Raw genomic sequence first — 16439 nt, forward strand, 5'->3', positions numbered from 1 at the left:
TAAGGAGGGTGTCTCCATGCACTCACCACGGCCACCTCCAAAGCAGCACCGAGCCCCAGACCATCCCACGGGGGGGGTCAGGGGCAATGCCCCCGCTCCCAGCCCCTGGCCGCGCTGGGCAGAGCTGGCTTTTAAGGCATGATTTTTATTCCGCCACGGTCGCTTTCTATATTAATTTTATCCGGCATCAAAAGCCCTTTCATATGTTAAACTCTAATTCATATGCTAATACCTAATTTATGGTAAGGTAATTATTTTTTGTTGAATTTGTAATTCGGCCTTCACTGGGGAAGGCAGAGGCAGGCAGCAGTGGGTTTGGGCACTCCGCGGTGTGGATGAGTGGGACGGAGCTGGCTAATGCCTCTGGCACCTTGGGCATAAACGGGACAAAAACCTGCCCTGTTCTGCCATGGACATCCCATTCCCATCCATCTCTCAGCCTCATCTCCCCGCAGAGCTGCTCCTGCCTGTGGCGGCCAGTGGGTGCTCCCAGGCAGGGGTGCCCAGCAGCACTTGTGCTCACCCCCAACCTGCACCCATGGGTGCCCTGGGCTGGGAGCACCTGGGTGGGGACACGCTGTGGGGTATTTGCTTGGGAAGAATTGGGAAGGCACGTACACCAGCTTGGGAAGGTCTGCTTGGGAGGTCTGAAGTGGCACCACCGACAGAACCCCGAGAGGCACGCACCAGCACGCACAGCCACTGGCGTTCTGCCCCACAAACCATGGACCCGTGCCCAGTTCTTGTCCTGGGGAGGCCCACAGGGACTGGGCACAGTGGGGACAGGCAGCGGAGGGCACCAAGCTGACCGAGGGGCCGGAGCACTCCTCCGAGGGGAGGCTGGGAGAGCAGGGACAGCTCAGCCTGAGAAGAGACCTGGGGGGGAGGACTTAAATGTCCCTTAACACCCACAGGGAGGCGAGAGGACGGAGCCGGGTGGCTCCCAGTGCCAAGACAAGAGGTGAGGGGCACAGCCAGGAAAACCAGAAGTTCCACAGAAACACCAGGAGCAGCTTAATCCTCTCCCCTGTCCCAAGAAGAGCACCAGTCGGCACGGCAGCAAGGGCACCCCTGTGCCTGCCCAAGCTCCAGGCCAGGAAGGACAGCCCCCCTCCCGCTCACGGTGGCACCGCCGCGCCGTGCGGGGAGCATATGCTGAACGTAAAGACACGATGGCAGTTTATCCTCCGCCAATTTTTTTTTTTTTAACAGTCTATTTTCTGCTTGAGGAAGCAGGTGCATTTCCTATCCTCGCAGCATCAACAGCCAACAGGCTGGCGGAGGTGTGATGGCTCCAGGACAGTGACGCCGCCTGGAATTTCACAGCCCTGACACATCTGCTAATTATGCCAAACGAGCTCACCTCAGCCCCAGCCTTCTGAGCCGCACGCATTAAATTAAGTGGGAGCTGTTAGTGGGGCAGCGGCACCAAGCCACCACGCAGTGGGATGGGGACAGGACTGGCGGGGTCCCCACCACCCTGCCCGCACGCAGCCACTGCCAGACGGGTGACAGCCGCCTGAAAGAGCCAGGATCAACCCTTTCCCTTCCTTCCTCTCACCAAACCCTCACCTTGCATCTCCCAGCTAGGCTACGCCACCGCGCTCACCTTCCCCAGGACCCAGGCAGCGCCTTCTGCCCCCTCCCCAGCTCTCTTTTCAATTAACCCTTTTTCCCAAATCCTGCGCTCAACGCCCCAGCCCGTCCCTGGGGATTTCGCGCATGTATATTATTGGTTCTCCATCTTATATTTTTAGCATTAAAAGCTGCCATTTGTTCCAACGATCCGAACAAACTCCAGTAGGCAAGATGAAGCTGTAACTCCCTCAAGCTAAACTCCAAATTCATTTCATAATCCTTAGATAAAAGCTTAGAAGCCAGAATATTCATTACCAACCCGGGCTCCGCGAGCAGCCGGGGTAGTAATGGAACGGAGCAGATTTGACACAGGGGATGTTGCTACAGAAATTAGCCTGTCATAAGATTACAGGGACTAAGTGTTATTGGGTGATAAGGTGTGATGTGTTAATATTAAATTATCTCACCAAAAAAAAAAAAAAAGGAAAGAAAGAAAGAAAAAAAAAGTAAAAAGAATGTAACAAAAAAGGCACCGATGAAACTCACATTTATTAAAAGCCCTGAATATGATATTAAAAGATCACAGATAAGCTAGTTTATTTCTGTGCTGGAGTTCAAATTGGAAGAATTCTCCAGGAGGGATTTCTTTGAATGGAGCATTACAACAATAAAACAAAAAAGAGCCTTTAATAGATGTTGCGGGACTAACGAAGCCTTAAAAACGCCAGACTAATCTCTCAGGAGATGGTTCATTAACCCTTCATTCCCCCTCTTGTTGCATCAAAACAGGGATTAAATAGAGTGTTTCAGTGCCAAATAATGCTCTGTACATACCAAATGCTCTCTCTACAGAGAGGAGATTAACTTTGCCTCTGCGCGACACGCGGATCGGATGGGATGCTAACAAAGCTCGCTGGCACAAACTATAAACCACAAGCACAAAGCTTAAGTGATTTGTCCAAGTCGCCAGCACCAGCGAGATAACAATAGGGCCACGGAGCACTGAGGGTTTGCTTAAAATTGGGATTTGTTCGTAGTCGGGCAGTAACAAACGTCTCTGACGCCCAGCCCGCATTCGTTCTGCACCTGCGAGCTGCATCCATCACGCGCTGGCCCTGTTCGTCCTTCCTGCACCTCCTGCCCCAGGGAGAATCGCAAGCCCCCAGCACTGGCACGACCTCAGAGGCACCGGATCTGCTCTGCCCAGCGCCCAAAGGACTCACATCTTATAAACCCAGCTGTAACACCCCTCACTGCCCTGCTCTGAGGCACATCCAGCCCCGGCTTCACGTGAGGCAGGGGAAGGGCAGGGATGAACTGGTGCAGCTCCCGCAGCAACTTCTGAGCCACGGGTTAGGCCATCTTGGGCTGGCTCTAAAATCCAACTGCCGGGAAAAAGAAGAGAACGTTTCTCCCCGCTTACAGCTCATTTTACAGTAGTGGGATGTGCCTGTTCTTTCTGTACAAAGGATTACCTTTTTTTTTTTTTTAAATATTCTTTCTGTGAAATCTTTTCTGACCCACAAGCAGTATAAAAATGCAACTGAGGGATGCAGAACAAGGCTATATATATGTCGGGGGATTTGGAAGCAAACACAAGTGTTGGCACTTAACAAATAATAAATAACCAGCATTAATTATTGATCACAGCCCTGGCTAATCAAGTTTCACCCCTGTGGGTACCACAATATCTTCAGACCCCTTTGATAGAGCCTGTGAAGGGGGGAGCTACTGATGTCTGTACATCCCGAGCACGCAGAGCTTCGAGGGAAGCCTGCAATAGCACAGCAGGGTGGGAAGGTCTGAAATCCCCATGGGCAGTGAGATAAATATCGAGCAAGCGCCCACTTTGGCCAGTGGGGTATTTTGGGTTGTACGAGCTGGGAATGGGTCTGAGAGTGCGCCCAAGGGAGCGGCCCCACAGCTACAAGGGTGCCAGCCCTGCCCCGCACCTCCTTTCACAAGCGATTTGTAAAGGTGTAACGCAAGAAGAACCTGCAAGAAGAACCTGCCTCGCCATCCTGACAGCAGAGGACTGCCTTCCCCCTTTCTGTGGCTGTTAAATCCTGTTATTACATGCAAGCCGTTATCAGCACGTCACCGGCGTCTCTTGACAAAGCTACATACCTGTGTAGACAGCTCGCCCATGCTTGCTTATTTACGATTCAATGTAAACACTCCGGTTTGGTTTTCCTCCTGTTTATCACTCTGTGGCTGCAGGATTTTTTTCTCCCTGTGTGAGCCCAGGGCACTGAACCTTCATGCAAAGCTCTGTCACTGCCATGCTGCCCCAAAAACTTCCCACTGCTGCAGCAGGTTGGCAAACCCGCTGCTTCTGCTGCTTTATTTTCTTTTCTTTATTTTTATTTTGCATAATTACCAGCAAGCCATTAACCATTGGCTGCTTTAACCTGATATTTTAGGGCACTTCTCACACCCTGCCCTGGAAATAACTCGGCAGCTGCTGCCTTGCCAGAGGAGTGGTGGGACCAACCCGAGGACACACACCTCTCGGGGTGGCAAGGAAAACATCTGCAGCTCATGAGGCCTCACATCTCCAAGAAAGGGAAAGACCTTGCAAAAAAAAAAAAAAAATCCAGATCAGGAAATCAGCAGAGCAGAAGGAACCTTACTGGGACCAGAGCAGGGACCTGAGCTCCACAGGACTGTGCTGGGACACGCAGCGAGCCCGCTCCCTTCCTTTGAGCTTCGCCGAAGGAAGAGTTAAATACGTACTGCATATACTAACAGCAATGTTTCTGGGGTCCTTGATAAGTCTGAAAAATAGAAAATAGTGCAAGTGGTTTACCCACATTCCTCCTTCCCAGTAGATGCATCCATCCCCCAGACAATTTATGAGCCCTCATCTAAGCAAAGCATCCGTGTTTCTTAGAACGACATCCGTGCCCCTTCCCAAACCTTTCTGAAAATGTGCATTTCAGTGATTCTTTCTTGCTGGAGGCAATGAGGTGAGTTCCAAGAGTTAAAAGCCTACCCATCAGACTTTTCCAGAGCTCATGGGATGGGGGAGAAGCCCAGCAGGCTTTCACATAACCCCACAAATGCGGATCCCACACCCTGCCTGCGCTCCTGTCCATGGCCCACGGTAGAATTTGGGATTTGGGTTCGCTTCGCCCCGGGGGTGCTGGGGAAGCAGCTCCAGGGGCACATCGCCGTGAGGCAGCCAGGCACAGATCCGTCTCCAAAAAACGGGGACCATGAGGACGGCAGTCCCTGGGAGAAGAGCTGCCGCCTGCTTTATAAAACTTTCCCATCCAAATTGTATTCCCTCCTGCTCAGGCACCACGCAGTTGCTAATTTGTGCTAGAAAGGAGGGAATTGAGTATTCCCTCCATTGCTGCATGGGGAATAGCCCCAGTTTCCCAGAAATCTCCCCTGGCTTGTCTTTTAAAATATGCATAAACAATGCCACAGTGTCCTTTAGGCAGCTTGCTGGAAAATATTAAGGAATACAAATATATCCTCCCCACCTCACACTCCAAGCTGCCCAGCAAAAACAGCAGGCATTTAATTAGAGCTGTTTTCTAACCCCTGTCCATGAATACCTTACCTTGGGACAGGCCAGTAACCCCTCCTTGCCCCCCAGGACCCCGATAGATCCCAAACAAACCCATGGGAAGCTGCTCTGCTGCGTGCTGGTGTCACTGAGCTCCATTCCCACACGTTATTATCCACAAGGTCAGACAAAAACCTACGGAAAGTGTTGGGATTATTTCCTAGGAGGGAGCGTAAGCAGCCTGTCAGCCCGGGTGACCTTGGGGCTTTATCTCCCATCGCAGCAGTAATCCCCCCGGGCTGGAGCAGTCCCGCAGCCTCGCGGGGCAGGGAGGCAGCGGGAGGCACGGCCAAACCCGACGGGCTCCAGTGCTGCAGCGGCTGCTCAGGTCCTTGCCCCTGTCCCTGCAGCACCCTGGATGCCTGGGTCTCATGATAAAGTCCTCCCCAGAGGCCAGACCCACTTTGGGATAAGCGCATCTCCATCCCTGCAAGGGAGGAGGATTCTCGGGGCATGGATGCTGCAGGGAGGGGACGGGATGGGGCTCATGGACCACTTGCAATCCCCTTTCCCCTCGAGCTCTCTTTTCTCCTGTATGGGAAATGTTCCTCCTTCCTCCTCATGCCTGTGATCCCTGCAGTCCGCCATCCCATCGTGCAGCCCCCCAGGTGCCCCAGCCCCACAGCACACAGCCCTGTGTGGTCGTGAACGTGCCAGAGCAGTGGAAACAAGAACAAGGTTTTCAAGCAGGGCTCTGTGAAAAGGAAGGAGGAAAACCTGCTCGTGCTCATATCCCCAAGCTCCACAGATCCCCCATTACTTCAGGATTTAAGGCAGAGCCTTGCTGCCTGACTCAAGGGACGTGGGAATAGGCGGAAAATGGGATTTGGAGAGCAAAGCTGCTAGCAGGGATAACCGAGAGCAGAACAAGGAACGCTGCCCACGCCGCTGCCGCCTTCGCTGCATTTCTCACCACTGAACCGGGGACAAGGGGAGGATGGTGGCTTCGAGGAGAGCGGGACCCCTGCCTCCTGTGCCCACGTCCCTGCTCAGTGCGCACCCCGAGGGGATGGGGACCCGGCAGGAGAGCGGGGCAGAGCCTGGCCCCGAGCGGCTCTTTACTTGCAGCGACATCGATCGGTTCTGTGATCTGCTGATCACCTCGTTGGCGTAACTGAAAAATCCATTATTACAGGATTCCGAAACAAAAATAACCAAAAAGGGGGGAAAAAATTAATTCAGAAGCGGTCCTGCTTCCAAACCTTGTGCGTTGGGTCACTGCCATCTAGAGGCAGCGAAGCGCCAGAAAGCATCCAAAAGCGCCCAGGCTTTGCACAGCACCCAGGGGCCATGCGGCCCAGGCATTTTGGGGGAAGAGACCCCAGTGCCACAGTGGGGACACTCCATCGTGCCCCTGTGCCTCTCCCCGGCCCCGCAGAGCTCCTGGGGTCAGGGGGACACGGGCTGGACACCGAGATCGGGCGCAGCCCTGGCACTCAGCCGGCCTGTGAGCGCGCAAGCAGCTCCGGTAACAGAGCGGCCAGCCGCCGCCTCGGGGCAGAGGAATATTTCAGCATTTCATTTTCATCCCAAATTAGACTGAAACAGCTAAATAGGATTTTTTTTTTTCCCCCGCTAATGGAAAATTCAGGAAAAATATTAACTGTGAAAATGAGATGAGAAAATATCAAATGCTGCCCACCAGTGGGGTCCAGGCTTGGGCTGCGCCTCCCTGTGCCAGCCGATTTTGCAATTGATGGAGCTGTGCTTGTACCCTTTAAAGCTGGTTAAAGACTTGGAGATGATCTCCACTCCCTTGCTGACCCCGTGCAGGTCCTGTACGTCGCATCGTCCTTTCCTGACAATGCCCAGCATGCCTGCACCAGGCGAGCTCCAGTTCTGCTTCTTTTATCGGCGTTAGTTCCTACCTGTGGGTGCTGCCCGGCTGCCAAGGAAGCTGTCCCCACCTGGGAGCATTTCTGCATCAATCGCACGGCGTTTGCTCCCGCAAAGAAACAGCCCCCAAAGACAGGCTGTGCTCTTTGATGCAGATCTGACTTTCCTTTTGGCGTGGTTTTCTTTGACACAAAGGAAAGCCTTTGTCTGACAAAGTCTTTGCTGACAACACCTGCAGGGAAAAGGGGCCAGGGAGGATGAAACGTGGCCCTTTTCACCTTGCATTAATTTCTTGCACTTTGACTTGCACCATCTCGCCAGCTTCATCTACTGCAACCTATGGATGTATCGGCCACTGGTGAGCTCCCATAACCCCAAATCGTGCCAAGTGAACCCTCCACCACCCCCAAAGGGAATGCAGAAACTCCAGTGACTTTGGAGCTGGGAAAGCAATCGGAAATCAAAAGGTTCTGGGTCTCAGTAATCACCATAGCAGGGCTTTATTAAGCAAATTATTACCAAGCAAGTAAATAAACCAGCAGGAATCAAAGCGATGATCAATAGCACAGCTCGATGCGGGGCAGCCTTAGCACATGTGAGCCTGTAGAGCCACTGCCACCCCCAGTAAAACAATAACCCCAAACAATAACCCCCCAGACACGGGGCAGCCATCCCCTCGGGATGCTTTCTCACCCGAGGGAACGTCTCCCACCTCTGCACGGTCCCGTTTGACAGCAGCGACCTCACAAAGCAGCGACCTTGTGGCAGGGCAGGGGCTTTGCTGCTCGGTGCGCACGCTGCCCGCCAGCAACGAGCAGCCCTCTGCAGGGGTGATGTGTGGGGCTGGCGGTGATCAGACCCCCGATACCTGTTAATAAAGCACAGCAGAAGCAAGGACACCTCTCTACACCAGCAGGGGTACATCGCCCGCTTGGCCTGCAGGGGCTGCGTTACTCACAGGGGCAGCACAGAACCATGGTGCCAGGCTTGGCTCTGTGCAACTCCTGCCCTGTGCCTGCAGGAGCAGCCCCGATGCGGACCCAGCTCCCCACCTCCTCCTTCTCACATCTCTTTTTGCAAAGCCGACCAGCAGCGGCGATCCCAACAGCAGAGGGCCGCTCGCTGCCCAACACGTCCCAAATTTCCCGCTGCACCAGCCCAGCCATAATCAGCTTTGGGTTATCTCAGCCTCCTAAAGCACCAGGCACAGATAACATCCCGTCTGTTACTGACTGCCTGAGCCTCCCCAGTCACGCAGGTGCTTCCCCCCAGCAACCCACCACCAATTATCAGGAAGTGAAAAGAGAAAAAGAGGAGAAAAAAAGTTAGCACTAAGCAGGTGAAAACCAGACATTGTCACAACCAGCAGCTGGCGGCTGCAGTTCCTCAGCAGCACAAGGACGAGAGGATACACAGAGAAGTCAGACAGCAGTGGAGTTACACTGACCAGCACCGAGGACATCCTCCCTGGTGCATGCAGGAGCACAGGCGCCCGCAGGGCCAGCTCTTCTCCCATCACATCCCCCTGGGTGACCCCAGCTGACAGCGCGTGACCGGCTTTTGCTGCCCCTGTGGAGGTGAAACAATCTGCTACAGACTTGGAAAGGGAGCACAAAAAGGTGAAAGATGCCAAATATTTCCTCAGCATCTTCCCACCTCTGTGCACGGGGACAAGCCACGGGGGCGTGCGGCCAGCCTCGACTTTTCAAAGCACGCTGCAAAGTAAGATCCTGGAAATCAGAGATGGCTGGTTTTCAGCAGTCTTTGTTCCACTTAATTTGGGGTTTAAACAACCTTGCAGGAGGGTTTTCATCAGTCTGATTGCCTCAAGTGGTAAAACTCAGGTCATGCAGTAGAGAAACAGGGCCCAAAAATAACTGCAGCAGCCAGAGAACAGCACTGGGCTAACGAGCATCCTTTGGAGCTGCCTGGCAGTTTTGCACTTGCTGCATGTTGGCCCCGGTGGCCAGGTTTTGTGTGCTAAACCCTCTGCATGCCCGAATCCAGCTGCAATGTGATGGAGAGCAGGTCCCCCAGGTACCAGCACGGCTCACCTCCTCCCTAGGATACACTCACAACAGGGAATTTCGGTACGCGATGCCCTGGAGCAGCTTTGCCTCCCAGCTCCCACCGTGGTGCTCCGGCAGCCTCCAGGTAGGGACAGAGCACGGAGCAGCAGCCCCTGCCCCCGGGGTTTGCAGCACGCCCGAGCTCACGCTGCCAGCTCTGCTGAACAGACTTCATTTTTTATTTGGTTTTACCAACCTTCACGTGTCTGGACACAAGGGCTGGGATTTATAGCTCGCACACGGTACTGTATGAAATCTCTGCATCTCCCTGTTTAAGATATTTGCAATCATGATGTGTGATCTGCCCCGTTATTAAATGCTGGTGCCAAGGAGACTGATACAGGGGAAGCAATTTCCTAGAAGGTGGGAGAGCCCAGCCAACCTCCTGCTCTCTGCTCCCAGGGATGCAGCACGGCCCCTGCGTGCACCACGCTGTGCACATCGCCCTGCTCTGCTATCACACCAGCCCGGGCCAAACCCAGGCAGCAATGCTCCTGCTCCTGATGCATCTGATTTATGGCATGCAGTGAGGAGGGGGAAATCAAAGCAGCAGGCCTGCTCAGGGCCAAGCCTGGCAGCAGCATCTGCATTGCCCCATGCACATCTGCCCAGCTGGCCCCAACCCACCAGCAGGAGGGCAGGGAGCCTTAAAACAGACCTTTTCCAGCAACCCTGCACGCACACGAAGCTTCCCACAAAGCCTGGCTCAATCTGCTGTGTGCTGCTGGCTGCCCTGCCCTTGCTGCTGCTCAATTCCAGCTCCCCTGTAACCCCAGCTGAGCTCCAGGTGCAAGCCACCACGCTGTACCACGTTGTACCCCCCACCTCAGGAGACGTCAGTTCTGCTGCTAGCCTTCGTGTCTCCAACTTCCCAAGCAACTGAAGCACGCCGCAGCTCGGGGCTCTCCTTCTGAAACGTTCCTGCATCCCTGCCTTTGCCCCTGCCAGCCCCAAAGCCCGTGCCTTGTTTGGAGCAGACGAGGGATTTCGGGCCGTTTGCGGCTACGCAGGAGCCCCGAGGCTGCAGGACTTGTGCTGCACTGATGGGACCTCGCACATCCTCTTGGAGCACCTGCGTCTTAATGACTTTGGAGAGCAAATTTCGGACATTGCAAATGCAGCAAAGCTAGCTGGGGTCTTTTCTGTGCCTTCCTAGCTCACTTGACCACTGTTTCCTTTCAAAGCAAGCCATAGAGCCAAAAGCATTCCCTTTAATGCACTTGATAGGGGTTTGATGCCAGTGGTGGGCTCTTTCATCTGCTGCTCCCTCAGTAAAGGATGCAGATAGAGAGATTAAAGGAGAGGGAAGCCTGGTGTCCGTAAGCCCCACACTGAGACCTGCTGGCTCCTGGGTCTCTGAGTCAGGCTGGTCGGCAGCAGGGAGAAGCAGAGCCTCCTGCAGAAGGGTTGGTGGTGAAACAAAGAACCATCGCTTCTGGTGAAAAGTGAAAAGAAAAAAAAAAATCTGTTTTGACTTGGAAATCTTTTGCTATTGTAAGTGAAACAGCAAGGTAAATACATTTCATCTGGGTTTCATCATTACAACTCACTCTGACATTTACATTGTATTAAAATTTTAATATTAATAGGATACTGCTATATAATGTTTAATAGATATCTATTTAATATTTTTTCTCTAAGCTAACATTTCACATGCTAACATTCGAGTGGCAAAATCCCCTTGCTCCATTAGAGAAGAAAGCAGCCGGCACCAGTTAGGATCTACCTGACGCCACCAAGGCTCAGCACCAAACACAGCCCCTGGAAACAAATCGCACTGACGCCAGTAGCATTTGCAAGAGCATCTCGAGGGCTCTTGACCGACCTGTACCAGAGAAGGGACTGGGAGAAAACGGCTCTGCCCAGCCCCGGGGCCACCCCAGGGCACCGAGCAGCACCCTGCATGCCGCCGGGGGGGGGGGGGGGACCGGAGCCCACCGCGGGCACCCATCGCCTCTGGGTGCTGCCTCTGAATTGCAACGGGGCCGGAGCTTCACGAGGCTGTGTCTGGATTTCAAAGCAGCTCCCCTTAACAGGGCTTTGTCTGGATGCCGCAGCCGTATAATAGGGCCCGGTCTTAAACCAGGAGTGTTTAATAGGATCCGATGGCTGTGCACGTATCTAATTGGACCTAATGTTTATAATCCTCCTTTCTTCCCCTTTCCCAACCTCTCCCCTTTGCCACTCTCCCTCCCTGCAGCACCAAGAGCCTGCTCCCCAGCCGCAGAGGGGACGGGGCTGTCCTGGAGCCACCCCCAGCTGGAGGTGTCCCAGCTGATCCCTGGGGGCATCCCCCCCAGCTCCTCACTGCACGTCCTCACTGCCCTGCAGGACTTCACCCAGCCCTGGATGGGCCCCAGGACACAGGCACAGCCCCTCATAAAGGTGTTAGCAGGAAGAGGAATGGTAGCAAAAAGAAAATATATATATATATTAAAAAAATAAAAAATAAAACCACACTTGATTTGGCGAATGGCAAACATGTGTTCTCTTTTTCCCATCCTGTTCTGCAAGAAGCACCAGTCCCAGCTTTTTACTTCAACACTGCCTTGCTCCATGCTAGGAGTGGCAACCTAGGAAAGTGCAAAGTGCTGGCTCCCACCAGGAGCTGAGGCGTTCAGCTTTAGGGATCTGTAGCCGAAAGGCAGGAGCAACATTCCTTTTGCCTTGTCATTTGTCAAAAGGGAACGTGCACGTGTATTTTTAAAACAACTCTCTTCCACCACATTCAGGTCGGAGGAACCAGCATCTGTTTCAAGCAAAGCAGCATTATGGCATGCTCAGAGAGTCCCTACAAGAGCTCTGAAGGTTCCCGTGCCCATTCCCTACCCCTTGGCTGGGACCTGCCCACCGGAGGGGCATGGGAGGCTCCTCGGCTCCAGCCACAGAACCGCCACCCTGCGGCATCACCAGGAGCACAGGGAGGACACAGCCCTGAAATTCCTGCACAGGTCTATCACACGCACACATTCCCGTATGCTGTTTTCTAAGGGATAAGAGCCTGAGTCTTCCTGCACTGCCTGAGCGCGAGGACATCTCCAGCCCAGCCCCTCTGGTGGCCAAAGAAGCCTCCTCCAGAAGCAAGCGGCCTCCCGCTGCCCACCTCCCCACCTCCAGGGGTCCCGCAGAATTCACATGGTTTATTTGCAGCTGAATCAAGCCCTGGCACTGCCCTAAGATTTATGCTCCACGCAGGCCTTATTGACAGACAGTGGGGTTGGAAGGTTAGAGAAGCAATATTTCCAGAATTTGCATAAAACAAGGGCATTTCATAATTTAGCTGATGCAGATTCGGGTAAGATGAAATTGTTGGCCATTTTATAATTAGATGGCTAATCATAAAATAACCTTTACGAGTCATCAAAAACCATTATTATAGAAATTAATTCCTGCTCTGTACCAAATGTATTTTACCCTTGTCCTTGAGGATCAGAGGCAATAACCGAAGATCTTTTCGGCAGGACTCATTCTGCAGCCAGCCCCACGTCGTTACACTATTTTACGGATCACAAATGCTTAATCAATAACGCAGCGCTTTTGGGAACGATGCTCTTGCTCTTCTCTTTCTGTGGCTGGAATTGTTTGGCCGGCTGCTCACAAATCTTTTGACAGGGATTCATTGTTTTGGAGATACCCTTGTCTGCTCTGCAGGGTAGATCCATCAGCTGAGCTCTGCGAACGGGAAGTTTATTGGGGTAGAAAGAGACGTCCTGGCAAGCGGCTGGAGTCACTGCTCCAGGTTCGCTGCTCGACTTGGCAGGTTAATGAACAGCCCCGGGAAGCCATTAGGAATGCAGCGGCTGGCAGACCACCCCTTTGGGGAAGGAAAACAAAGCCGAGACATCCCATCCCATTCCACACACCAGCTTTCCTCCACTGGTGTTGTCCCGACTCCCAGTGTCCCGTTACAGAGGGGCGGATGCATTGCTCTGTGGGTAGAGCTGAAGAGCAGGGGGTCCTCGGCTCCCCTCACATCACCTACTTCTCCACTACAACCCCATGAAGCAGCTCACAAATAAACCCTTCACTAACACTTGGCGAAGCCCAGGCCAGCCCCGTCCCCAAACGCACACGGAGCTTCAGCAGCATCCACGCCTTGGGGTCCCGCTGCCACCCTCATCCCCACAGCGGCAGCAGAAAATGGTTGGCCATCTCTGCCCCGGGGGCAAAGCAACAGCCGTGCTCTGCAGGGCAGCCCCTGCCCAGCACAGGTGGCGAGCAACGTCCTTGGCAATGACCTGCAGAAAACGCAGAGCCACCTAGGTCCTGCCCTTCTCTGTTACATTTCCCCCACTCTTTTATAAGAGGAATTATCTACTGTAGGTCCCCCTTGATTTACGTTCAAGTGTTTTACAGGTGTACTCACCTTTTTTGACGTTGTCACGTGAGTAAACTTCGAACCTGCTCAGCCTTATGGAAGGAGAAGAAGGAGAAAAGCGAGTGTCAAACAAATCAGAAGAGATATACACCACTGGTCTCTGAGGCTCAGCAGCTCTGCTGGGACATGGGATGGCACCAACTGCTCAGCTGCCACCAACTCCCCCTGCAATGCATCAAGGAGGCGATTCACACAATAACGTGAGATTTAGGGAGCTGGGTCAACTCACCCCAAAGTAATCATTTACCTGAAAAAGCAAAGGTCTTTATTTTGGCCTAAATAAGAGAGATTGAATAAGTTGGAGCAGCTAGGAAAGAAGAGGATTAAGTCTGTAACCTTCATAAACAAGAAATAAACCTGAAAAAAAAAACCACTTCAGGAAATAAATCATGCATCACTTACTGCAACCTCTCTGCCTACATCTGTGCACTGCTGCTCAGACACGTGTGACCCTCTTCTAAACCTGGTGCTAATCCTAAAAGCCTAAAAATTGTTGACCCATCACTATTAATTAGCTCAGTTACCAAAACACACAAGATGATCGTGCTAGTAATTTCTGTACATCTACTGCATCGCCGCCTGGGGCTGAGGAGCTGGGCAGAAGACTGCCGGAGGATTTCCCTCCCATGCCCCATCAGCACCCCCAGGAACCAGCCGCTCCCTCAGGCCCGAATTGCAGCTTGGGTGCTGTCACATCTGCAGCACAGGACAGCACATCACCATGGCAAGCATGCAATAAACACGGTTATAGAAGAAACTTGTGATTATTCAGAAGCGTGTGTGGGCAGAAGCAAGCCCTACATGACAGAAAAGCGCTTCAGCAACCGCGGCAGAGCTTTTACAATCTTGCAATTCCATATTTTCCCAGCTTTGCTTCTGGAAATTAATTTCCTTTTTTCTGAGCTGACAACACACCCATCCCTCTCCACCTCACCTCACCCAAGGGAGAAGTCCCAGGGGACGAGCAGGCCCACCAGGAGCAGGCAGATGCAAAGCTGGCCTGGAAGGTTGTCCCACCTGCACCAGGCTCTGTCACGCAGCCCCGTCCCCATGGGGAGCCCCCCAGGATGTGTGGGGCCACTTTTCACCCTGTGGTCCGAGGCTGCCTGTGAGCCCAGGCAGGCTGGTGCTGCGTTTGGTTCGCATTACTCACGGTCTGGGTGATAAGGGAGCACTTTGGGTGATAACAGAGCGTTACTGGAGGCAGCTCCAGCTGGGGAGGACAGCTGGATCACACGCCTGCACACCACGCCTGGGGCATGATTCCTAAACAAAGCTATTCAGGATTTCAAGGACAGCGTTTTCCAAGCACTTCCACCAAGATGCTTGCAGAAGCCCTGTGTGCCAGCCCCTAGCTGAGGATGGGGGCAAGAAAGGACATATTTAGTTGGCTCCTTACCAGTGATGCCCAAAATGACTTTTATTTTTCGTCTGTTCAGAGGGAGGACCAAGACTCTGCTTATCCTCAGAAACAGCAGCTTTGCCTTCCTCCCCTTTGCTGGCTGGTGCAGAGCTGGAGCCCTGTGTCTGTACTGAGCCACTTTGCTGCACTCTCACCAGCTTCCCACCACCACCCGGCCTTTGGTCATCTCCACCTCCCCACGGCCTTCTGATGTCCTGGCATCACCTTTGTCCCACAGACACGGCCCCGAGGGTGGGAGAGGAAAGCAGCCAGCCCAGAGCCAGAAGGGCACTGATAAAACTCCAGCCTGAGACGAGATAAGGGAGAGAGATGGGGAAAGCTTCGTATTTCATTACAGCTGGTTCTGCCAACAGAGATCAGAGGCCTAGCAGTTCTCCAGCTGACCACAGAACACTCCAAAACACCCATGAGACACGGATTGACTGATCAAGCAAAAAGAGGGGTCCTCTCCCCTTACTTTATCTTAAAAACACCTCTCCGGGTCATCTACACACCCAGAAAAAGCAACAGAAGGAACAAGACACACATTTGATGCTTAAGTGCATCTTTTCTAATATAATCACCACATGCGAATGCCTCGCCTCTAACACAAAGCCAGAGCGAATTGTCTGGGGACAAGCAGCAGATCTGTCACCAGGTCTGTGACCAGGGACCCAGGGAGGATCTCAGAAGCCTCTGACATTTGCAGCCCAGCACCTCAAGGGGAGCCCAGAGCAGCACGTGGCAGCACCCACCCTCCCCTGAGCCTTCCCCTCCAGTTCCACGTCCTCCCTCCGGTTGCCTGGGGGTAGAGAGGAGGAGGACAGGGAAGAAATCAGATCTCCAGGCCTTCTGCCATGCGTCATGCTGAGAGGCACAAGCCAGAGACACCCAAAGCTGGAGCTGCTCAGCTGTGCCATACACAATTCTTGACTTTTAACTAAGTTCGTCAACACAGAAGAGCTTTTGGCAGAGGACATAGGATACCGCACCCCACTGTGACCAGAGTCACAGGGACTGGCCACCCCTGCACCCTCCAACAAGACCTTTTCTTTGGTTTAAGCTCAAGGCAAACTGTGCTGGAGCAGCAGAAATTACCTAAATGAACATCCAGGGCCAGGACCAAGCCATGAGCAGACATCGCCACCTGCATGGGGGTTGGATGCCGAAGTGCAGGAGGTCCGGGTTCTGCATGGGTTCGAGGGGGCAAATACCAGCAGTGCCAGTCCAGAGGAAAGTGCTTTATAGGAACACAGCTGATGGGATAGGAAAAACAAGAGCCATCGGTTCCAGCCCAGACACAGGACAGGCGTTGGCAGTCATCAGACCCAGGTCCTCAGCCCATATACAACGGGCTCCTGGGCACATCACGTATATAACCGCACACAGCTGTGCAGGCACAAAGGGGAAGGCAAGCCAGAGCCCTGCCAGGGCTGCTCACAAGCAACCCTGTAAAAGTAAAAAGAATTAAAAAAAAAAAAAAAAAAGCCTCTCAGAACTCTCAGGGTTCTCAGACCCAGAAGCAAGCCAGATGCAGCCAGCCCACCCCAAAATACCGGCAGCACCACGCAAAGGCCAACACAAAGCCCAGCCACTGCT

Source organism: Anser cygnoides, chromosome 16, assembly GCF_040182565.1.
Source record: "Anser cygnoides isolate HZ-2024a breed goose chromosome 16, Taihu_goose_T2T_genome, whole genome shotgun sequence".
Taxonomy (NCBI): Eukaryota; Metazoa; Chordata; class Aves; order Anseriformes; family Anatidae; genus Anser; species Anser cygnoides.